The sequence below is a fragment of the Geotrypetes seraphini genome, chromosome 12 (genome assembly GCF_902459505.1).
Source record: "Geotrypetes seraphini chromosome 12, aGeoSer1.1, whole genome shotgun sequence".
Lineage (NCBI taxonomy): Eukaryota > Metazoa > Chordata > Amphibia > Gymnophiona > Dermophiidae > Geotrypetes > Geotrypetes seraphini.
The window spans coordinates 72,790,535-72,811,818 of NC_047095.1; the positions used below are offsets into that span (position 1 = coordinate 72,790,535).

Consider the following 21,284-nt stretch of genomic DNA (forward strand, 5'->3'; position numbering starts at 1 on the left):
CCGGAGACTCGGATCTGACAACACCAGGTTTGAGGCTTTAATGGACCCCGTCGTATGAGGGCCCGGTAATCTTCCCCGCCTCGGAATCCCTGGCTTTCTTAGCGGGTCTCCGGGACGAGGGAGAGAGACGCCTCGACCGGTGCCTCGAACGAGGCCGAGCAGGGGGAGACTCCAGCCGCGAAGGAAGCAGGGAAGAGTCCGAGGAGGACAGACGCCGAGACCGACGCCCCTTGCCCCGAAAACCCTCGAGGCGACGCTCAGGCTGGTCCGTCGCGAGCGAGTTCGAGGACGGGGCAAGCTGAGCCAAAGCAGAGGAGAGCTGTGAGGAGATGATAGCCTTAAGCATATCCTCGAACATCGGCACCAAGACCATATTCGGCCCTACAGGTGCGGCAGTGCACTCCACCGGGGACAACCTCAAGGAAGAGTATTCCCCTATGGTGGAGGCACGCTTGGAGGCCTTAGTAGGCGGTTTCGTTGAGGCAGTCACCGCCTGGCCGGTCAGAGACTCCGAGGAGGGCTTCTTAGGTAGCTGAACTGACCCTGAAGACGGAAGAGGAGACTTACCTGCAGTGGAGGATTTCGAGGCCAGAGCCATCGAGGTCTTCAAGGTCGAGGGAGATTTTCCCGAGACCGAGGTCTTCGAGGCCGACGTCGAGACCCAGGCCAAGGTTGAGACCGGGCCCGCAGTTAGATCAGTCTCCATAGTGAAGAGCTCCGCAATCCATGCTCGACACCTCCTGAGAGCCCAAGGTTGAAGGGTAGCGCAACGAGGGCAAGAGCCCGTAGGATGGTCGACTCCGAGGCACAAGATGCACCAGCGGTGCGGGTCATTGATCGAAATCACCCGACCGCACTGAGTGCACTTTTTAAACCCGATCAAGGGCCGGGACATAAGTCAAAAAAAGGGAGAGCCGCGGCCACGCGAGGCCAGGCGGCCAAGGCAAACCGGGAGCCCCCAATTTGCCGAAAACATGAAATAGAAAAATCAACAACAACAAAAAAAAGAGCACAGCGACTCCTGAACTAAATAAAAATAAGAAGCCGCGGTGCAAGAAAGGCACGTAGAAAAAACGCAAAGAAGAGAGACAGGGCTTTCTGGCTCCGTGGAAAACTAAGAACTGAAGACCACGAGGAGGGGACGCACCCTCTAGTGGAGCAGGAAGGCACACGCATGTGTGGTACAGCACTAGCAAACTTTGAGATCTTCAATCAAGTTTGCTTGAAAAGCTGTCCGTGACGGGCCTCCGTGGATGACGTCACCCACATGTAGAGAATATGCTGCCTGCTTGTCCTGGGATAAAAACCCATCTCCACAGCTCAGTCCCCATCCTGTCCCCATGAACTCAGTCCCTGTCTCCAGCCCAGGTCAGCCACATGCAGTGTGCAAGAGTCACTGTGGGCTGTCCCAGCAAACAAGTTCAGCTGGTGCTTAAGATAATGAGCAGCCAAACCAAAAGGAAGATGGACACGCGCTTGCAGACTGACACCGGGTCCACGGACCAGTGGTTGAAGAACACTGTACTAGACTATCTGGGAATTTAAATGTGAACAGAGAGTGTCACTAGACAACTAGGAGGACTCATGATGGGTAGCCAGGGGAAGGGAGATTGGGTTGAGGAGGTGCCAGTAAATATCCACTCTTTTTAACCAAGCCACTTGTCCTGCTTCCAGATCCTGGTATAATTTTTTCTACATCCACTTGTCCTGCTCTGGATCCTGGCATAATTTTCTCCGCAAAAGTTGTACGGGCAAAGCTTTTTTTAGTTTGACATGCCATGGGATAATAATCATTTGCATCCATTTCAATAGTGTGCAGTAAGTGTTTCTGCAGGAGTTTATGCCTACCCTGAAACCCTTTCTACACTGCCATTCTACAGTCAAATTTAAATCTACAGTAAGCATGCAGAAAGCTTTCTGTATCAGTCCCCACATACCTGGCACAAAGCCTTAAGTGCATGCAGTTAATACTATGCAGAATCTGCTTTGTGCAGAAATTAAGATGCAGGTGTCTATGGGCTTTGGGACCATCCAAAATTTTTGCAGTACACTAGACTCTCAGTTAACCAGCACCCATGGGGATCGATAGATGCCAGATTTATTTACTGTTCATTTAAAAATTTATATACCGCATACAACTATATGGTTTCCAAATGACATACATAGAATCCTGTTTCCCTCCGATTGTCAACATCCCTGTTATACTAGGGACAAAACCCAAATTCGATCAGTTCAGAAATAAACAAGCTGCATTACTATTAAGAATAGGCCTACCTAATACTACGTCATACCAGGCACTGCTAAGTTTACCCTTAATTTCCAGCAGCAATTGCGTTTCTTTTTCGGTTGCTTGAGAGGGCCGGTTACCTCTCTTCATGCACTTACATCTGGAGCACGTTCCCGCCGGCATCTGCCTTCGTCCTGACAGTGACTAAGCCATCTTGCCGCACTTCTGCCCTGCCCACTACTTACCTCGCCCAGCGCCTGGAAACCGAGCCAACAGCTCTCGCTACCTTCCCGCTCCGTGCTCGGGTCCTAGAGCGGGGTCTCGCGCAGCAGCGCGCGCAAGGCGGCAGTTTCCAGGGACGCGTCACACCGCCGGCTTCACCGCGCGCCGCGACTGTTTCCACAGGCGGCAGGTGCACCCCCACCCCCGACCTCGCTGGAAACGGCCAAAGACCCAACCCATGAGCCTCCCAAACGGAAAGAGCCGGCCAGAAAAGGGAGCTGCCCATGAACCCCCACCGGCGCCACTCCACTCACAAGGAACGCTCGTCCGTGTGATGCCTCAGTCGCTCTCCTTCCCGCTGACTCTGTGAGAACGAGCGCGAGCCGGGGGACCGATCTTATAGCCTCGACGAGTCCCGCGAGAGGCCGCAAGCCCCACCCACCTACCACTCTCTCCCCGCCCAACGAATTACACCCCCAATGCCGTTTTATATAATATAACTCCTTCCCTTCCGCTCCCTCACAGTCTGTAATCTCAGCTACTCCTGCACTTCATCCCCCCCACACTCCATGACTCCTTCCTCATCCCAAAACCTCTATCCCCTCACTCATCTAGTTCTACCCCTCTCCCTCACAGTCTGTAATCTCAGCTACTCCTGCACTTCATCTCCCCAACTCCATGGCTCCTTCCTCATCCCAAAACCTCTATCCCCTCACTCATCTAGTTCTACCCCTCTCCCTCACAGTCTGTAATCTCAGCTACTCCTGCACTTCATCCCCCCCACACTCCATGACTCCTTCCTCATCTAGTTCTACCCCTCTCCCTCACAGTGTGTAATCCATCTTTCCATTCACCCTTCCCCCAACCTGCAACAAGAACCCCCTCACTTCCCCAGAACATCCCCCTCATCATGGTTATGCTAAATCCAAGTCATCTTCCCTACAGATCAGCAATATATGTAGTTATCTATCAGGCAGGTCATTGGGATTCTGAATTTTTCTTTATTATTACATACCAATTTGTAAGTGAAATTTACAGTATTAAAGATTGAATTGTTCTAAGATTTGGTATATTGTATACATTTGATGATAATGTTCAGCTTTTAATTTTGTACATCACATTTAATTGAAAGGTATTGCAATTCATAAATAAATGTTTCAGGTCTTTATCTGCCGTCATTTACTATGTTATGTTACTATGTTTATGTTATGCTATGTGATAACATGGACTAGCAGGTAGAGACTTTTTTGGTTATTTTCTTTTCTGTGCATTGTAATTAATCTTATTACTTTTATTTTAACCACTTTCTGTATGACTTTGGCAACACATGTGGAAATAACTTATGCTAATAATCCTGATTCCAAATCTTGCCTTTGTCTTGCATACCATTTACGGTATCTCATCTCTCCTCTCTGAATAGATTTTGATGGAGCAGACAGGTACTGACCCCACCCTCTTCATCAGACAGTCTTGGGTTCTCCCTATATCATGTCTGCACAGCCAGCGTGACTTAGCATTTTTCTTTCTTCCAGGTTTATCTCTTCCTCAACATCCTGTAGTCTTGGAAGCCTGGGCTGAGAACCATACTGGTTCTATCAAATTTCACTGCACAGAAGAAAAGAGAAGTGTTTCACACAGAAGACTTGGTTGATTTCATTAATCAAACCTTCTAACTCATTGGTTTTTCATGCAAGTAAAAAGAAATCACTCTTCAAATAATGACTTTTGTTCTACAGTGTCTCTACAGGGCTGGAAGAAAGGTATTAGGTCTCCTAAAGCAGAAGTTCTCAACATGTGGTGGGGGTACGTGCACCATTGTTGGGGCGCTGTAAGTCTCCCACCCTCCTTCTGCTGTCACATATCTCCCTTTTGCCACCATCGTCTTCTTTCCCTAGCTCTCACAGGCTAGCAGCAGCAGTTCACTGTGCTTTTGACTTCCCCACACAGCTGCTGCTAGCGTTACTTTAATGATTTCATCAAGCAGCCTCAGGGCCTTTGCTAGGCCAGCCCGCCTCCAATGATGCAAGTTCCTCTTTCCTTAGAGGCAGCTGGCTTAGCAAAGGCCCCAAGGATGCTTGATGGAATCGCTTTCTAGGCCCCAACCCTTTAATCTCCCTCCCAACCCCATGATCCCCCCACCCCACCCCCGACCTACTGAGGTACCTGGTCTAGCGGGGTCTTTGTGGCAGGAGCCTACCTCTTCATGGCTGCCTTCTAAAACAGCTGCTGTGACCTCTCACAACTGCTCACGGCATTTCCTGTAGTACCACAAGCTACAGCAAGAGGTCACAGCAGTCATTTTAAAAGGCAGCTGCAAGGAGGCAGGAGCGAGAGGATAGCGGTCCTGCCACAATGAATCCTGCTGGACTACTAGGTACCTCGGTAGGCTGGGGGGGGGGGGGAATCATGGGGGTGGGAGGGAGATTAAAGGGTCAGGATCTGGAGAGAGGCGAGAACCTTGTCCATGGGTTGGGGGAGGAGTAGGGAGGGAGGGATGAGAGGTGCAAAGACCTGCAAGAGGTTGGAGGATAAAGAGATGTCAGACCATTGGAAAGGGGAAGAAAGGAGGGAGTGATGCCAAACTCTGGGAAGGGGGGGAGGAAGGAGAGAGATGTTGTACCACTGGGAAGAGGGAAGGAAGGAGAGATATGTCAGACCAGGAAATGGAAGGGAAGGAGGGGAGAGAGAGTTATCAGACAGCAGGAAGGAGAGGAGAGATGCCAGACTATGGGGAGGAGAGGAGACAGATGCCAGACTGTGGGAAGGGGAGAAGGAAAGAGAAAGATGTTGGACCACCGGGAGGAGGGAGGAGAAAGATGTCAGACAATGGAAACACGGAGGGAGGGAGGAAGAGAGAGATGCCAGACCCTGGGAGAGAGATTGGAAGGGAAGAAAAGACATGGAAAGGTAGATTTTGAGAAGAAAGCAGAAAAATGGAAAAAAGTTGAATGTTTAAAGTTAATGCCAAAGATGGATGCAGGGCAGAAAGTGAAGGAGAGAAAACCAATCAATAGTTACATAGTCAGACGGAAGTACAACAAGAAACTGGGAAAGGATGATTAGAAAAATAAATCACCAGACAACAAAGGTAGGGGAAATGATTTTATTTTCAATTTAGTGATCAAAATGTGTCAGTTTTGAGAATTAATATCTGCTGTCTATATCTGTCTGTAGGTGTTACTGAGGTGACATTACATTTTTTAAAGTCATCTGCCTTGAAAAAAAAAAAAATAAAATTATAATTATAATTAACATTTTCTCTGCATACTGAGTGCTTTGTGTAGTTTAAGTTTGTGGTTATCATTATGTATTAATAAGATTATATTGTGTGTATTATATATGAAAAATTAACTGAAGAAATTGCATTACAATTAGTACTATTATTATAGGGGCATTGTCAGGGTCGAGTTTGGGTGAGTCTGATGTGGAGCTTGGGTGGGGTATTCAGTTGATATTTGTTAGACTTAATAATAATAATTTTATTTTTATATACTGCCAAAACCATAGTAGTTCGAGGCAGTTTACAACAAGAAGAGCTGGACAGTCAGCGAAAAAGAATAACAATGAAGTCTTTGGTTACATAAAGCCACAATGTAGGGATATCGAGTACATGTGATAAGAGTACGGGGAAGGTTTAAGAGTTCTTGGTTACAAATTGGTTAAACAGGTTGGTTTTAACTAGTTTTCTGAAGTTAAGATAGGTTGTGGGGAAAAAAAAAAAAAAAAAAAGGTGGGGATGACCCAGTTGCTCTACAATAAAGAGAGTCCAGAGAACAAAAACCAAAACAGACTATGGAGAATTATGTTTTTGATGTTACTTTATTGGTGTATTATTCCACCACAATAAATGTACAAATCCACATGTTACGGTGTAACAGGACCCAACATGGTCTGTGTTTCAGCGGACATGCCTTCCTTAGGAGTCCAGGTTGATGTAAATGCACAAATGTGGATGAACAAGCAGATAAAAAACCTTCAAAGCTTGTTTTAAGGAGATTGCCGGCAGCAATTTTCAAGGGCAGTGTTTCTCAACCTGTGGTACACATACCCTAGGGGGGTATGTGGGCCGCCTGTTGGGGGAACGCAGGCTGGCCACCACCTGGGATCTCTCCCTGCCTGCCTTCTCACTAAAGCTACCACTGCCGCTGCTGCTGATTTCTCCCTGCCACCCACCCCACCTGCCAAGCTGACCCTGCCATGCTCCTTCACCCCCCCCCCCCCCGAAGCCAAGCCTGTCACACTCCATTCCCCCCTCCAAAGCCAACCCTGCCACGTTCCATTCCCCCCTCCTCGCCCCGCTGCCGATGCAGACACAGAGAGGGGCCAGGTGCATGCAGCGACTGCACAAGCGGCTGGCCCACAAGCATCCCCCCGACGTCAAGTCCATCAGAGAGGAAGTTCCGGGCCAGCCAATCACTGCCTGGCTGGCCCGGAACCTTCTCTCCGACATCAGAATTGATGTCGGGGTGGGGGAGGAAGGTTTGTGTGCTGGCCGCTTGAGCAATGCTGCACAATGTGACAAATATACAGCAATCCCAAGGTTTATCACAGAAAAGTATATGAAATCATACAAACCCCGGTGCAGAAGGGCAGACCAAGTCAGAGCCCAGGACAGTAATTTAGCTGACTACCCTTTGTGCAGTGAAGATGAGACTGAGACAGAACAAAAAAGGTTTTCCTTATCAAAGGCAGTGCTAAAGCAAAGCAGGAAATATCTGCCCTACTATTACCCAGTTCCTGTAAGGCAGAAAATAGAAAGACAGTTTTCCCTCAGAGAAACATCCCAGGCTGAGGAAGGAAAGCCCTTCCCCCCACTGAAGCCAAGGGGGTGTGGTTTTCTTCCTCAGCTTAAAGCAAAGCTCAGCAGAGAGCAGTGTGGAGAGGCAGGACAGGACTGAGCTTACCCCAGACCAGGCAGGCAGCCCTGACTGGGAAATGAGAGAGGAGTAGGCTGAAGAAAACCTGTCTTCAGAGCTGGGTGAGGCTATGATATGGGAAGACAACAATGCTACAGCTGAGATTTGGCCAGAACAAATGGAAGTGGCTTGAAACAAACGTGAGTCTTTTGGATATTTTCCATAGCTGGGTTTTTTTTTTCTCTGGTAAGCAGACTGTGGGCTACCAGAGAGGGTAATTTTGGACTATAAAGTTTGCTGCACTTTTCTTCTGTGCTTTTAGCAACGGAACAGTATCCTTCACTGTCTAAAACAGTGATTAAATTGAGCCAAACACTGGGCAGGAAAATCAGCCTATTTGGTGCTCTGATTCAATGTGGACAGAAACCTATTGAAAATCTCCGAGTATAAAACTGCTATGTTTGCTCTGTTAAACACCATCTCAGTTTTGGATTGAGTTCATCTTTGAGAACCAGTATTTGTTGTCTCCTGCCTAAATTGAAATTGAACCCAGATAAAACGAAATTCATCCTCCTAGAAAACAACAAAATACTTGGGTGGGGGTACTCAGTTGGTATTTGTTAGGCTTAGGGCAGTGTTCTCCTACTCAAAGCCTTTGCAAGGCCACATTTTGGATTTATAGGTACTTGGAGGCCTCAGAAAAAAAAATAGCTGTCTTATTAAAGAAATAACAATTTTGCATGAAGTAAAACTCTTTATAGTTTATAAATCTTTTCTTTTGGCTAAGTCTTAATAATAATATTGTTATTTATAGCTAAAGAGACAGATCATCAAGAAATTGTTTTATTTTACTTTTGTGATTATGATAAACATACCGAGGCCTCAAAATAGGACCTGGTGGGCCGTGAATTTGAGACCACTGGCTTAGGGGGTAATTGGCTTAAAAAGGTTGAGAAACGCTGTTATAGGGAAAGAAATTACAGATTTTGGCAGTCTGTTGGATTTCTGCAGAAAAAGAGAGAGGAGTCGTAGATGACCCCAAGGTTGCGAGCTGACAAGACAGGGAAGATGAGTGTTATCCACTGAGATAGAGAGGGGGAAGGTGGTATAGGTGGAAGGATAAGTAGCTGAATCTTGGCCATGTTCAGTTTTAAGTGGCAGTGAGACATCCAGGTATGAAACAGGACATGCTTGATTTGCTGACTGTATGTGTGTGATGGAAAGAGAGTATGAAGCCCAGTCTGGTGTAGCCTAGTAGTGGATACTATCAATTCACACTTCCGGACTCTGAGACTATCACTTGGTAATAGCACTGTCAATTAGGCCAATCCCATCCATCCTTCAAAAAACCACCCCAAAACAATAAAAACAATAGCAAAGTAAAGTGAAAGGAAAAAAGAAGAGAATGTGAGGACATGAGAAGCTGCAGACATGATGGGGTTTGGGGGGGTCAGCAAGCAGCACACAACAGGGAGTTGGCAATCTGACAGATAGTAGAATGGGGGAGAATAGGATCAGGGCTAAACAGAGAGAGGGTAGGGACACAGGGGACCAATGCTGAATTGAGGGGGGAAGGGGGGCCCAGAAAGGAAATGATGAACATGATGGGAGCATAGAGTCAGGGAAAAGGATGATGGGGGCAAGAGGGGAGTGAGATGCTGAACACAGGAACAGGGAAGATAGAAGACCCTGCAAGATAAAGGGAAATAGAAACCAGAGATGGGGGCCAATAAAATGATCAGACAACAAAGATAGAGCAATAATTGGTATTTAGAAAATGTACGCTTTTCTAATTCAATAACATTTATTGACTTTAATCACAAATTACAGACTGTACCAGATTATGCCACCTTCTGATGTAGGTAAGGCTTGGAGACCCCCTTTGGCCAAGGAGTCGCAGAAAATTGCCATGCCTGCAACCTGCTCCCAACACTCTCCCTGACACCTGGTATCTTTATATGTTGCACAGTGTGGGGTGTTTGTTTTGTGTGTGTGTGTGTGTGTGTGGGGGGGGGTCAGAAAGAGGTGGTTGGCACATTCACATTGAATCAATTAGCTAACCAATGGTTAATGCTGTGTACTTTGCATGTTCTTAAGACAGGTCTAGGATTAGCCTTCCAGTATTGAAACCTCACCTGAGCAGGGCTGGCATTAGGGGTGAGCAAACAGGATAATTGCTCTGGCACTCCTGGCACAGGGGGTCCCAAACCTGCCTGAAGTTGAAAGAGGAACAGCCTGCAAGCAAGCTTTGCACCTCCTCCCTAAACATCTGCTCTAGGCCTCATCATAGGGTTTCTTTTGATGACTCTATCAAGTGTTCGGGTGGCTTTTTTTAATTTTACTACTTTTGTCCGGGAAAACCTGTACATCTGATAACCCAACTTTTGGACTCTGGCCTGTCCCTTGCTAGGGTCCTACAGGACCTCTGCCGCTCCTGGTGGCCAATTGGAGCCCCCACCTGTGACAGCGTGCCTGTTGGGACCCTGTCCCAGTCGGACCACAGCCCAGCAATCTTCCAGACCCCAATCTCCCCCTATGCTCCTCCCTGTGATCTCCGTTCATTGGGCAAGCCCCTCTTATCTGTACCCTTCTCTTCCACTGCCAACTCCATACTCCGTCCCTTCTTTCTTGCAGTGCTGTATGCCTACAACAGGCTGCCTGAATCATTACATTGTACACCGTCCCTGGCAGTGTTCAAATCAAAGCTAAAAGCCCACTTTTTAAAATCTATTTTCAATCCTAACTTCCATTCCTATACCCACTGTACGATTTCCTCTGCCATAATCTCCCCAACCCCGAAATGTCCTGTCTAAATTAAATTGTAAGCTCTTCTGAGCAGGGACCATCTATTGTATGTTAAAATGTACAGCGCTGCGTATGCCTTTCAGCGCTTTAGAAATAATAAATAGTAGTAGTAGTAGCCTCCATTCAGCCAGAGTACATTTCCATTTCCACAGCTGTCAGTGGCAGTCCAGAATCCCTCTGCTCTTCCTGGCTCCCTCCTAATCTTCGTTGCACCAGGCCTCCTCTACAGCCCAGCTCCTCATTGCCGCACGTGCACCAGGATGAGCACACCTCTCCTCCCTTTCCCTGGCAGCCAGCACACAGAATCAAGTGCTGCAGTTCCTGGAAGAGAGATGAGCTGATCTGCCTGCTTCTTGCCACCTCTGTCCTGCCAGCCTGCAGTAATGCCAAGCCTCCCCCCAGTCAGATGTTTCAATATGTTTCCCCTTCAATTCACACCAACACAGAGCTTAAACATTTAAATACTATTTTAATTAAAAATAGAATAATAATTGAAGAGAGATGTCCAACAATTGTTGTTCTGTCCCCAGCAGCATCCTACTAGTTTATGACATCACTCTAAGAGTGTTTCATAGAGGTTTAATGCTGCAGTCATTTCCTGCTATGCTATGCTATGTGAGCAAGGCATTGTATTTACACGCATGCTGCAGCCATTCTTGCTTACCTGTATAAGCTTCACTGTCAGTGCACTTTTCTCCTAAGACCTTTTCCCTTTACCTTGCATCTAATGTTGAATTATTCTCTCAATGCTGCTACTTCCTGGTCAACTCTACAACCTTTTGCTCTGATAGGTCTGCAAATGTATGATCTCTCTCTCTGCTACCTATTGCCAAACGCTGTCCCTATAGTCTCGGAGAGAGCGAGAACCAGAAGGCCTTGAGAATGCCGATGCTCAAGGCCCAGGCAACAGGAAGGATCTTCGTTCACCGGCATGATCTGTGGGCTGCGTGCCAGTGCCAGATGGGGAAGGCTTCTGTTTGGCCAGGTGGAGGATGCTGATTCGGGGGGGGGGGGGGGGGGGGGCGTTCGCGAGCAGGGGGAACAATGCCGGTTCTCGGGGGGGGGGGGGTTTGCGGGTGGTAGCGATGCTCGTAAATCGAGTCAACGCTCGGTTTGTGAGTCACGATTTGCAAGAATGTTTTGCTCATCTTGCGTTACTCGCAAACCAAGGTTTGACTGTATTTTAAAAAAGATCTGTTTTCAGCAGTGTCCCCACTTTCTTGCCTTGGATACCATTGATTTGTTGTGCTGGAACCAATAGCTACCTCCTGGCTAAATGCAGGCTAAAGTCAGTAGTGGCTTCTTAGGCAAAGGCCTCAGGGGATGGTCACTAAACTGGTCCATACGGTAAAGCACAGTTACTTACCGTAACAGTTGTTATCCAGGGACAGCAGGCAGCTATTCTCACAAGTGGCAGGTATTCTCACAAGTGGGTGACGTCATCTGACGGAGCCTCGATGCGGACGCCTCACAAGCAGACTTGCTTGAAGAAACTCGAAGTTTCGAGTCGTCCGCACCGCACATGCGCGAGTGCCTTACCGCCCAGCGCAGGGTGCGTCTCCTCAGTTCAGATTGCCAGCAGAGAAGCCAACCTGGGGAGGTAGGTGGGATGTGAGAATAGCTGCCTGCTGTCCCTGGATAGTAAGTCCCTGATGGGACTGTGCTTTATCCCAGGACAAGCAGGCAGGTATTCTCACAAGTGGGTGACCTCCAAGCTAACCAAAGTGGGATGGTGGGAGAGCTGGCAACTTAGGAGAATAAATTTTGCAAGACTGTTTGGCTAAACTGTCCATCCCGTCTGGAGAAAGTATCCAGACAATAGTGAGAAGTGAAGGTATGAACCGAGGACCAAGTAGCAGCTCTACAAATTTCCTCAATAGGTGTAGATCTGGGGAAAGCCACAGAAGCTGCCATTGCTCTGACATTATGGGCTGTGACTTTACTGCGAAGGGGTAATCCAGTCTGGGCATAGCAGAATGAGATACAAGCAGCCATCCAATTGGAGATGGAATGCTTAGAGATAAGATGTCCCAACTTGTTCAGATCAAAGGAGACAAAAAGTTGAGGAGCAGTTCTGTGTGGTTTGGTGCGTTCCAAATAGAAAGCCAAAGCACGTTTACAGTCCAGAGTATGAAGAGCTGATTCTCCAGGATGAGAATGAGGCTTTGGAAAAAACACTGGAAGAACAATGGATTGGTTGAGATGAAATTCCGAGACTACTTTAGGAAGGAATTTCGGATGAGTGCGAAGAACCACCTTGTCATGATGGAACACTGTAAAAGGAGGATCCACAAGCAATGCTTGAAGCTCACTGACTCGTCGAGCAGAAGTGAGGCCAATGAGAAACACCACTTTCCAAGTGAGATACTTCAGATGAGCCTTGTCAATTGGTTCAAATGGAGGTTTCATGAGCTGAGAAAGAACAATATTGAGGTCCCAAACCACAGGAGGCGGTTTGAGAGGAGGATTGACATTGAAAAGTCCTTTCATGAATCTGGCAACCACAGGATGAGCAGAGAGGGGTTTCCCTTCAAGAGGCTGATGGAAAGCCGCAATTGCACTAAGATGGACTCGTATTGATGTAGACTTGAGGCCAGAATGAGAAAGGTGCAAAAGATAGTCCAAAATTGAAGATAAGGAGGAATGTTGAGGCTCCTGATGATGAGAAAAACACCAAGTAGAAAATCTAGTCCATTTTTGGTGATAGCATTGTCTAGTAGTAGGCTTCCGTGAAGCTTCCAAAGCATCCCTCACAGATTGAGAAAACTGTAGAGGAGCTACGATGAGAGGTTGGGATGAAGCAGAGATCCCTGATGCTGTGTAAGCAGAGAAGGAAAAACTGGTAGACGGTATGGCTCCCTGCTGCTGAGTTGAAGGAGAAAGGAGTACAAGGGTTGTCTGGGCCACCGAGGAGCAATCAGAATCATGGTGGCGCGGTCGGTCTTCAGCTTGACCAGCGTCTTTTGGATGAGAGGAAATGGAGGAAACGCATATAGAAAGAGATTCGTCCAGTCCAGAAGGAAAGCATCCGCTTCGAGGAGATGAGGAGTGTAGATCCTGGAGCAGAATTGAGGCAGCTTGAAGTTGTGGGGGGCTGCAAAGAGATCTATCTGAGGCGTTCCCCACTGTGAGAAGATGTGATGAAGGGGCTTGGAATGGAGAGTCCATTCGTGAGGCTGTAGAAGATGACTCAAGTTGTCTGTTAAGGCATTGTCTGCCCCCTGAATGTAGACAGCTTTGAGGAAGGTGTTGTGGCGAATTGCCCAATCCCATACTTTCAGAGCTTCCTGACAGAGGGAGGCAGATCCCGTACCTCCCTGTTTGTTGACATAATACATGGCGACCTGATTGTCTGTTCGAATGAGGACTACACGGTCGTGAAGAAGATGTTGAAAAGTAGTGAGCGCATTGAAAATCGCCCTGAGTTCCAGGAGATTGATGTGACACTGATGATCCGTACTGGTCCAATAGCCTTGGGTACGGAGACCATCTAGATGAGCCCCCCAAGCGTAAGTTGAAGAATCGGTCGTGAGAACCTTCTTATGGGGTGGCGTGTGAAAAAGTAAGCCTCTGGATAGATTGGAAGAGAGCATCCACCAGCGAAGAGACTGTGTCAGAGCAGGAGTGACCAGGATGTGTCGAGTCAGAGGGTCAGAAACCTGCGTCCATTGAAATGCCAGTGTCCACTGAAGAATTCTGAGGTGAAGTCTGGCAAAAGGAGTCACATATACTGTGGAAGCCATGTGACCCAGAAGAACCATCATCTGTCTCGCCGAGATGGACGGGCGAGAGGAGACTGAATGACAAAGATGGAGAAGAGCCTCTAGATGTTGTTGAGGAAGGAACGCTCTGAGTTGGACAGTATCCAGAACAGCTCCGATGAATGGAAGAGTCTGAGCAGGCTGGAGATGGGATTTTGGAAAGTTGATTTTGAATCCCAGACTCTGCAGGAATCAGATAGTCCGCTGAGTTGCTAGGACGACTCCTTGAGACGTGGAATCCTTGATGAGCCAGTCGTCCAGGGAGGGAAACACCTGAAGACCATGGTTCCTGAGCGCAGCGGCCACCACTACCAGGCACTTGGTGAAGACTCCGGAACTTGGAGGCTGGATGGTGGCTGGCTGACAGTTGAGCTCCCTCCTTTTAAACAACACTTCTTCATCTATTAATTATTTAATTATTAAAAACACCAGCAGGAGTTTCTGGGGAGAGTTGAGCGTGGGAGCCCTTGCTCCACCCCTCTCCCAGACCAACGGGGGACCCAAATTTAAAAAATCTAAAGCGCCAACGGCGCACAGCCTTTACCGGACCCCCACCAGCAGGAGTTCCTGGGAAGAGTTGAGCGTGGGAGCCCTTGCTCCGCCCCTCTCCCAGACCAGTGGGGGACCCAAATTTAAAAATCTAAAGCGCCAACGGCACACAGCCTTTACCGGACCCCTTCAGCCACCAGCAGGAGTTCCTGGGGAGAGTTGAGCATGGGAGCCCTTGCTCCGCCCCTCTCCCAGACCAGCGGGGGACCCGAATTAAAAAATCTAAAGCGCCAACGGCACACAGCCTTTACCGGACCCCCTCCAGCCACCAGCAGGAGTTCCTGGGGAGAGTTGCTCCGCCCCGAAGCCCAGAGACTCTCATCGCTCTCCTCAGAAGCAGCTCCCTGCCTTCGGGGCTGCTCCTCTCTTCGGCCCGGTGACTTCGGGTAGCGTGGGAGCCCTGCTCCGCCCCCGAATTCCCCTGCTGGACCGAGTTTTCTTCAAGAGCAGCACCTCTGCCATCGGGTGCTGCTCCTCACTCCTCCGCCACTTCGGGCCGCGTGGGAGCCGTTGCTCCGCCCCCGAAGTCCAGAGACTCTCATCGCTCTCCTCAGAAGCAGCTCCCTGCCTTCGGGGCTGCTCCTCTCTTCGGCCCGGTGACTTTGGGCAGCGTGGGAGCCCTGCTCTGCCCCCGAATTCCTTCACTCTGGCCTCTTATCCTCCTTCTCTGCTCCCTCAAACACTTCCCACTCCCAAAAACCTCTTCCCAAACTCTCCCGATGCTACATTCCCCAACAACATCTGTCCTGGGCTCAGAATTCCCATGCTAGTATCCTCCAGACCCCATCATTTCAAAAAGCACCGAGGTGCAAACCTCTCCTCCCTAAAACCTGTTCCCCCCAGCAAACCTGCCCATCCTTACCTCTGACTCTCTCACCCCAGTCCCTACTCTCTATTGTAATGCCAGGTCCGTCAGAAATAAGACCCAAATAGTAAAAGATTTACTTGAGGATTTTGATCCGGGTTTTTTGTGCATCACTGAATCATGGATCGAAAAAGATGACTTACTCACACAAAATGAACTCTGTCCCCCAGGCTACCACGGTCTTTTCTCTCCTAGATTAAATCGAAAAGGAGGAGGTCTAGCCCTTCTCTACAAATCATTCTTTAATGTTGAGCTCTTAGAAAAGGGTAGTCACCCCTCCCTGGAATTCATGCTAGCCTCAATAAATGACAAACTTCGCCCCCACCCATTAGGCATCCTGCTACTTTACCGCCCACCCAACCCCTGGAATAAATCCTCTGACTTTGTTCTTGAGACCATAACAAAGGCCTATCTAAAATTCCAAAGACTACTGATCATAGGTGACATAAACCTTCACCTAGACAACACCAACAATGACTCAACTGAGTTCAAAGACTTCCTCACCTCCTTAGGCTTCACTGCTTCCCCGCCCACCTCTACCCATGAAAATCCTCCATTGACATCATTAGCTTTCTTGACCTGACTGAGCATAAAACTTCCACAGATACGACCCGTTGGGAACATGTCTCCTGGTCGGATCACCTCCTAGGCTCTTTCTGCCTCCCTGTCTTCATGTCAGCCCTTGATACCCCAACCCGTGCCACAAACTCCATCACCTACCGCAAAAAGATCTCAAATGAACTATTCTGGTCCCAGTTTCTCAACAAACTCCCTCCCCTTCCCACTCACACGAACCCTGACTCAATCTGGCACAATTGGGTGACTCTTTCCGAATCCACGTACCGTGCCCTTGCCCCTCTAACCACTAAACCCATCTCCTATTCTCACAAGGCTCCCTGGTACCTCCCTTACCACAGAGAATTAAAACAGAAATGTCGGGCCCTGGAACGGAGATGGAAAAAAACAAAATCCCCCCTAGATAAGCAATCCTGGAGAGAATATATCAAATCCTACAACTTCGTACTAAAAAAAGCTAGGAAGAATTACTATGGAGACAAAATCTCCAGGTCAAAAAACCAAAACAGTACACTGTTCCACATCTGGCGGAACCTAACTTCTAAATATGACTCCGCCCCTCCCCCCCCTCCCATCTCCAAATGACCTAGCCAAATTTTTCAACGAGAAGATCACTACCATAAAGAGCTTGTTTCCCTCAGCTATCTCCTACAACTCTCTCCCCCCGAAAGACTCCGACGCTATCCCTGCCGACAGATCATGGACTACATTCGAACTTGTATCCGAGACCCAGATCTCTAAACTTTGCCTCAAACTTAAATCCTGCAAGTGCATCCTAGATCCCTTCCCATCCTACCTTTACGAAAAAATCCCTACACAGGCCATCTCTTCCCTTACTAACCTCATAAACAAAGTCTTACTATCGGGCCTGTTCTCCACCGAAATGGGACACATTGCCTTATCCCCTCTTCTGAAAAAAACCCGATCTTGGCCCTTCCTCACCATCGAACTATCGCCCCATAGCAAACATCCCTCTTTTAACAAAACTTCTAGAGACCATAGTCGCCACTCAGCTCTCCTCTTACCTAGAGAGATTCTCCATTCTCCAACACTACCAATACGGATTTAGGCCCAATTTCAGCACCAAGTCCCTCCTAGTTTCCCTAATCTCAAAGGTGCAACAACTACACGCCCGAAACAAATTTGCTGTTCTCCTACAGTTTGATCTCTCCGCGGCTTTCGACGTCGTGCATCACGACATACTAATCTACCAACTTTCCGAGATTGGGATAGACTCTTCTGTCCTAAAGTGGTTCTCAAACTTCCTTCGCGATCGTTCCTACATTGTCAACACAAACGGCTCCAAATCCGCTTCATGGACACCATCCTGTGGTGTTCTACAGGGCTCTCCCCTATCCCCTACAACATATATATGACTTCCCTGAAGCTCCTTAAACTATCCCCCCTTGAAACAATTTACACATATGCAGACGATATCCTCATCCTCCTCGAAACAGATCCAAACCTTACAAACCTCCAAGAGAACATCACATCATGCATAATGAGACTTCACGCCTGGTCCCTCTCAGTACAGATGAAATTAAATGAATCAAAAACAAAATTACTCTGGCTCGGCCCAAAATTAGCTCACCTGCCCGCCCTCTTCACCCTACCCACAGGCCCTGCTCTACACCTTGAGTTCTCAAGCAAGGTCCTTGGCATCACTATCGACTCCTCCCTTTCCCTCAATGATCACCTGAATTCCCTGGCAAAATCTTGTTTTTTCAGCCTCCACATGCTGAGGAAAGTTAGATCCTATTTTCACCAAAAGCATTTCACCGTCCTTGTACAATCCATCATCCTATCCAAACTCGATTATTGTAACGCCATCTACTTAGGCCTAACGAAAAAAAGTCTTCGCAGACTCCAGCTTATCCAGAACACTGCGGCTAAGCTGATTTTTGCTAAACGCAAATATGACCACGTCTCCCCTCTACTTACCAATCTTCACTGGCTCCCAGTACTTTCCAGAATTCATTTCAAATGTTCCTGCCTGGCTTTCAAGATCATTCACGGCATCTTTCCGCCCCTAATCCCTCTATCCTTCCTCGCCCCGACACCAACTGCCACCAGATCTGCCCACAGACATAAACTATCCTTCCCCTCTCTACACGGCATCCTCTACACGGCATAAACTGGGTAGATCCCTCTTCTCCAAAATCACCGGCCTCTGGAATGACCTCACTGTCCCACTGCGGAACCTGGACTCCCTCCAACTATTCCGAAAACAACTGAAAACCTGGCTTTTCTCTAGCATATAATAATCTCTTCTCCTGATTACATCCCCTCTTTTTATGCTTTGTAAACTCTTTCTCTTCTCTCTTCCCATATTTTTAAAACTCTGTAAACAAAGTCGAGCTCCACTTCAGTGGAGAAGATGCGGTATATAAACCTAAGGCTTAGTTTAGTTTTAGTTTAGTGATGAGGCCAGGCCAAAAGGGAGCACTCTGTATTGATAATGAAGATTTCCCACCCGAAATCTGAGGTATTGACGTGAGGCCGGATGGATGGGAATGTGTGTGTAGGCTTCCTTGAGAACCAGAGAACATAACCAGTCGTTCTGCTCGAGGAGGGGATACAGAGATGCTAGGGTCAACATGCAAAATTTTTCTCTGACCAGAAATTTGTTGAGCACCCTGAGATCCAAAATAGGACGCAGATCGCCCGTCTTCTTCGGAACAAGGAAGTACCGGGAGTAAAATCCCTTGTTCTGCTGAGCCAAAGGAACTGGCTCGATAGCTCGGAGCTGAAGCAAAGCTTGAGCCTCCTGAAGAAGAAGGGCGGTCTGGGCAGAATTGGAAGGATACTCTCTTGGAGGATGTTCTGGAGGAACTTGATGGAACTGAAGAGAGTATCCCTCTCTGATGATGGAAAGGACCCAGAAGTCGGTGGTAACAGTTGTTTATCGGTGGTAAAAATGATGGAGACGACCTCCGAAAGGGGGAAAAACGGGAAATGGCAGAACGACTGAGGTTATGCTTTCTACTAGACAGTCAAAAAGGCTGAGGAGCCTTACAGCAGGTGGCTGAGGCTTCTGTTGTTTCTGAGGATGTGGCCTCTTGACAGGCTGATAAATGGAAGGAGCCTGTTTAGGTGGAAAACGCCGTTGGTAAATTTGAGGAGGGCATGCAGGTTGAGGAGGAGCCGGCTTCGGCTTCGGGCGGAGAATGGATGCAAAAGACTTCTCGTGGTCCATATGCTTCTTGGTGGCTGCCTCTATAGACTCGTTAAAGAGGTCATTGCCAGCGCAAGGAACATTAACCAGCCGGTCCTGCAGGTTAGGATCCATGTTGATGGTCCGGAGCCACGCCAGAAGCTGCATGGCCACCGAGCAAGCAGTAGCTCAAGTAGACAGCTCAAAAGCATCATAGGAGGACTGAAGAAGCTGCAGCCGGAGTTGGGACAAGGATGCAAGGACTTCTTTGTATTCAAAATGCGCACAAGAATCCAGATAAGGCATGAACTTAGGAAGGATGGAGAGAAAGAACTCAAAGTAGGTGATGAAATGAAAATTATAGTTGAGGACTCTGGAGGTCATCATAGAGTTTTGATAGATGCGATGACCAAATCTGTCCATCGTTTTGCCTTCTCTTCCCGGAGGAACAGTGGCATACACCTGAGAAGGGTGAGAATGTTTCAAAGAAGATTCAACCAGAAGGGATTGGTGAGACAACTGAGCTTTGTCAAACCCCTTATGATGTACAGTCCTGATTCTGGAATCCAATTTGCCTGGAATAGCTGGAATGGAATAAGGAGTTTCCAGACAGCGGACAAAGGTTTGATCCAAAAGCTTGTTAAGAGGAAGCTTGAGGGATTCAGCCGGAGGTTGAGGGAGATGCATGGTCTCGAGATACTCCTTGGAAAACTTAAATCCAGTGTCAAGTTGAATATCTAAGTCAACTGCCATCTGACGCAGAAAAGAAGAAAAAGACAGCTGATCTGCCAAAGCCTGGCCTCGAGAGGGACTCGAGGATGTCGAGGCAGCTTGCTCCAGTGAAGAAGGAGATCTGGATGGAGAAAAAGAACCCACCGGGTCTTCGAGATCCGGAAGCGGAAGGGTCAATGTAGGCAGCGGGGAATATTGAAGAAAAGGCTGCTTCCGATGAGGCGAGGCATGCCTGGATGAATGCTTCGAAGAATGCCTCGATCTATGATGCGAGCTGTGCCTAGAAGCAGGCCTCGACAATCGAGGAGAGCATGTCCCAGTCGAAGCCCCCAGAGAATGGATAGGGCTGGAGGCTGTGGAATGAAGTAGAAGAGGCTGAGTGGAAGAACCTCTAGGCACTCACAAAGACTCTGCTCCTTGCATCGAGTGTAAGGGTTCCAATGGAGGCATGGGCAAAGACTCTGCTCCTTGCGATGCATGCCAAGATGCCAGACCAGACACTCGCAGAGACTCTGCTCCCTGCAGAGAGTGCGCATGCGATTGAGGCACAGGAGGCGGCTTGACCTCACGGGAGACCTCCGAATGCCCAGGATGTATTTGTGAGAGAAGCTTCGGCTACATGGTAGTAAAGAGCTGAATGAATTGCTTCTCTAATAAGGTCTGGAACGAAGCCAGCAAGGATGGATCCGCGTCTCCAATGGGACCACCTGCACGGGCTTTGTGCTCCCTCGAGGCAATGTGAGAGTGCTTGGACTTAGAAGCCTTGGGCACTTTAAGCACCACCAGGGGAATTCGCTGCTGTGCTATCTGACCTGAAGAGACAGAGGAAGGCACTGCAGCAGGTGTCGAAGACATAGCCGGTACAAACGAGGCAGGTTTGATGAAGCTTGGAGCAGAAGCTGTGGAAGCCTGGAGAGCATCGGATGATGTTGAGGGTGAAGCACCCCTCGAGGACGAAAGCTCCATCGAAGACTTCCTGCTGAAAAGCTGCTCCCATAGGATGCAACGACCCTTGAAAGCATGAGACTTAAGTGTTGAGCAAGGCTGGCACGATTTCGGGAGATGTTGAGGCCCAAGACACCGAAGACAGCATTGATGAGGGTCCGTCAGGGAAATCGCGTGCTGGCACTTGGAACACTTTTTAAAACCAGTTGCAGGCCGGGACATAGGCCAAAAAAGTGCCGCTGCAAGATCGAAGCCGTGTGGCTGCTGCCACATGGCCTGCCTGGTCAAACGAATGGAAGACAAAATTTTTTTTTTAAGAATAAAACAAAGACGAAAACCAGCGATTCTGAGTAAAAATAACACAAAACCGCGGACAAAAGAAGGCACAAGTGAAAATACTTCACGCAGAGAGTCAAAGACAGACTTCTCGGCTCCGCGGAAAAGTAAGAACTGAGGAGACGCGCCCTGCGCTGGGCGGTTGTGAGGCATCCGCATCGAGGCTCCGTCGGATGACGTCACCCACTTCTGAGAATACCTGCCTTCTTGTCCTGGGATAAATGGCTTTCCGACTCTGCCATGCAAATGTATTACA

General features: G+C 48.3%; 1 protein-coding gene across 1 annotated transcript in view; it reads right to left on the reverse strand.

Moving 5' to 3' along the window:
* PRDX1 (peroxiredoxin 1) overlaps positions 1-2,892 on the reverse strand; it is a 103,181-nt gene extending 100,289 nt beyond the window's left edge. Inside the window, exon 1 of the mRNA XM_033916241.1 lies at positions 2,764-2,892. The gene's annotated coding sequence lies outside the window, so the exon portion shown is untranslated. The remainder of the gene's footprint in view (positions 1-2,763) is intronic.
* Positions 2,893-21,284: the final 18,392 nt, after the last annotated feature.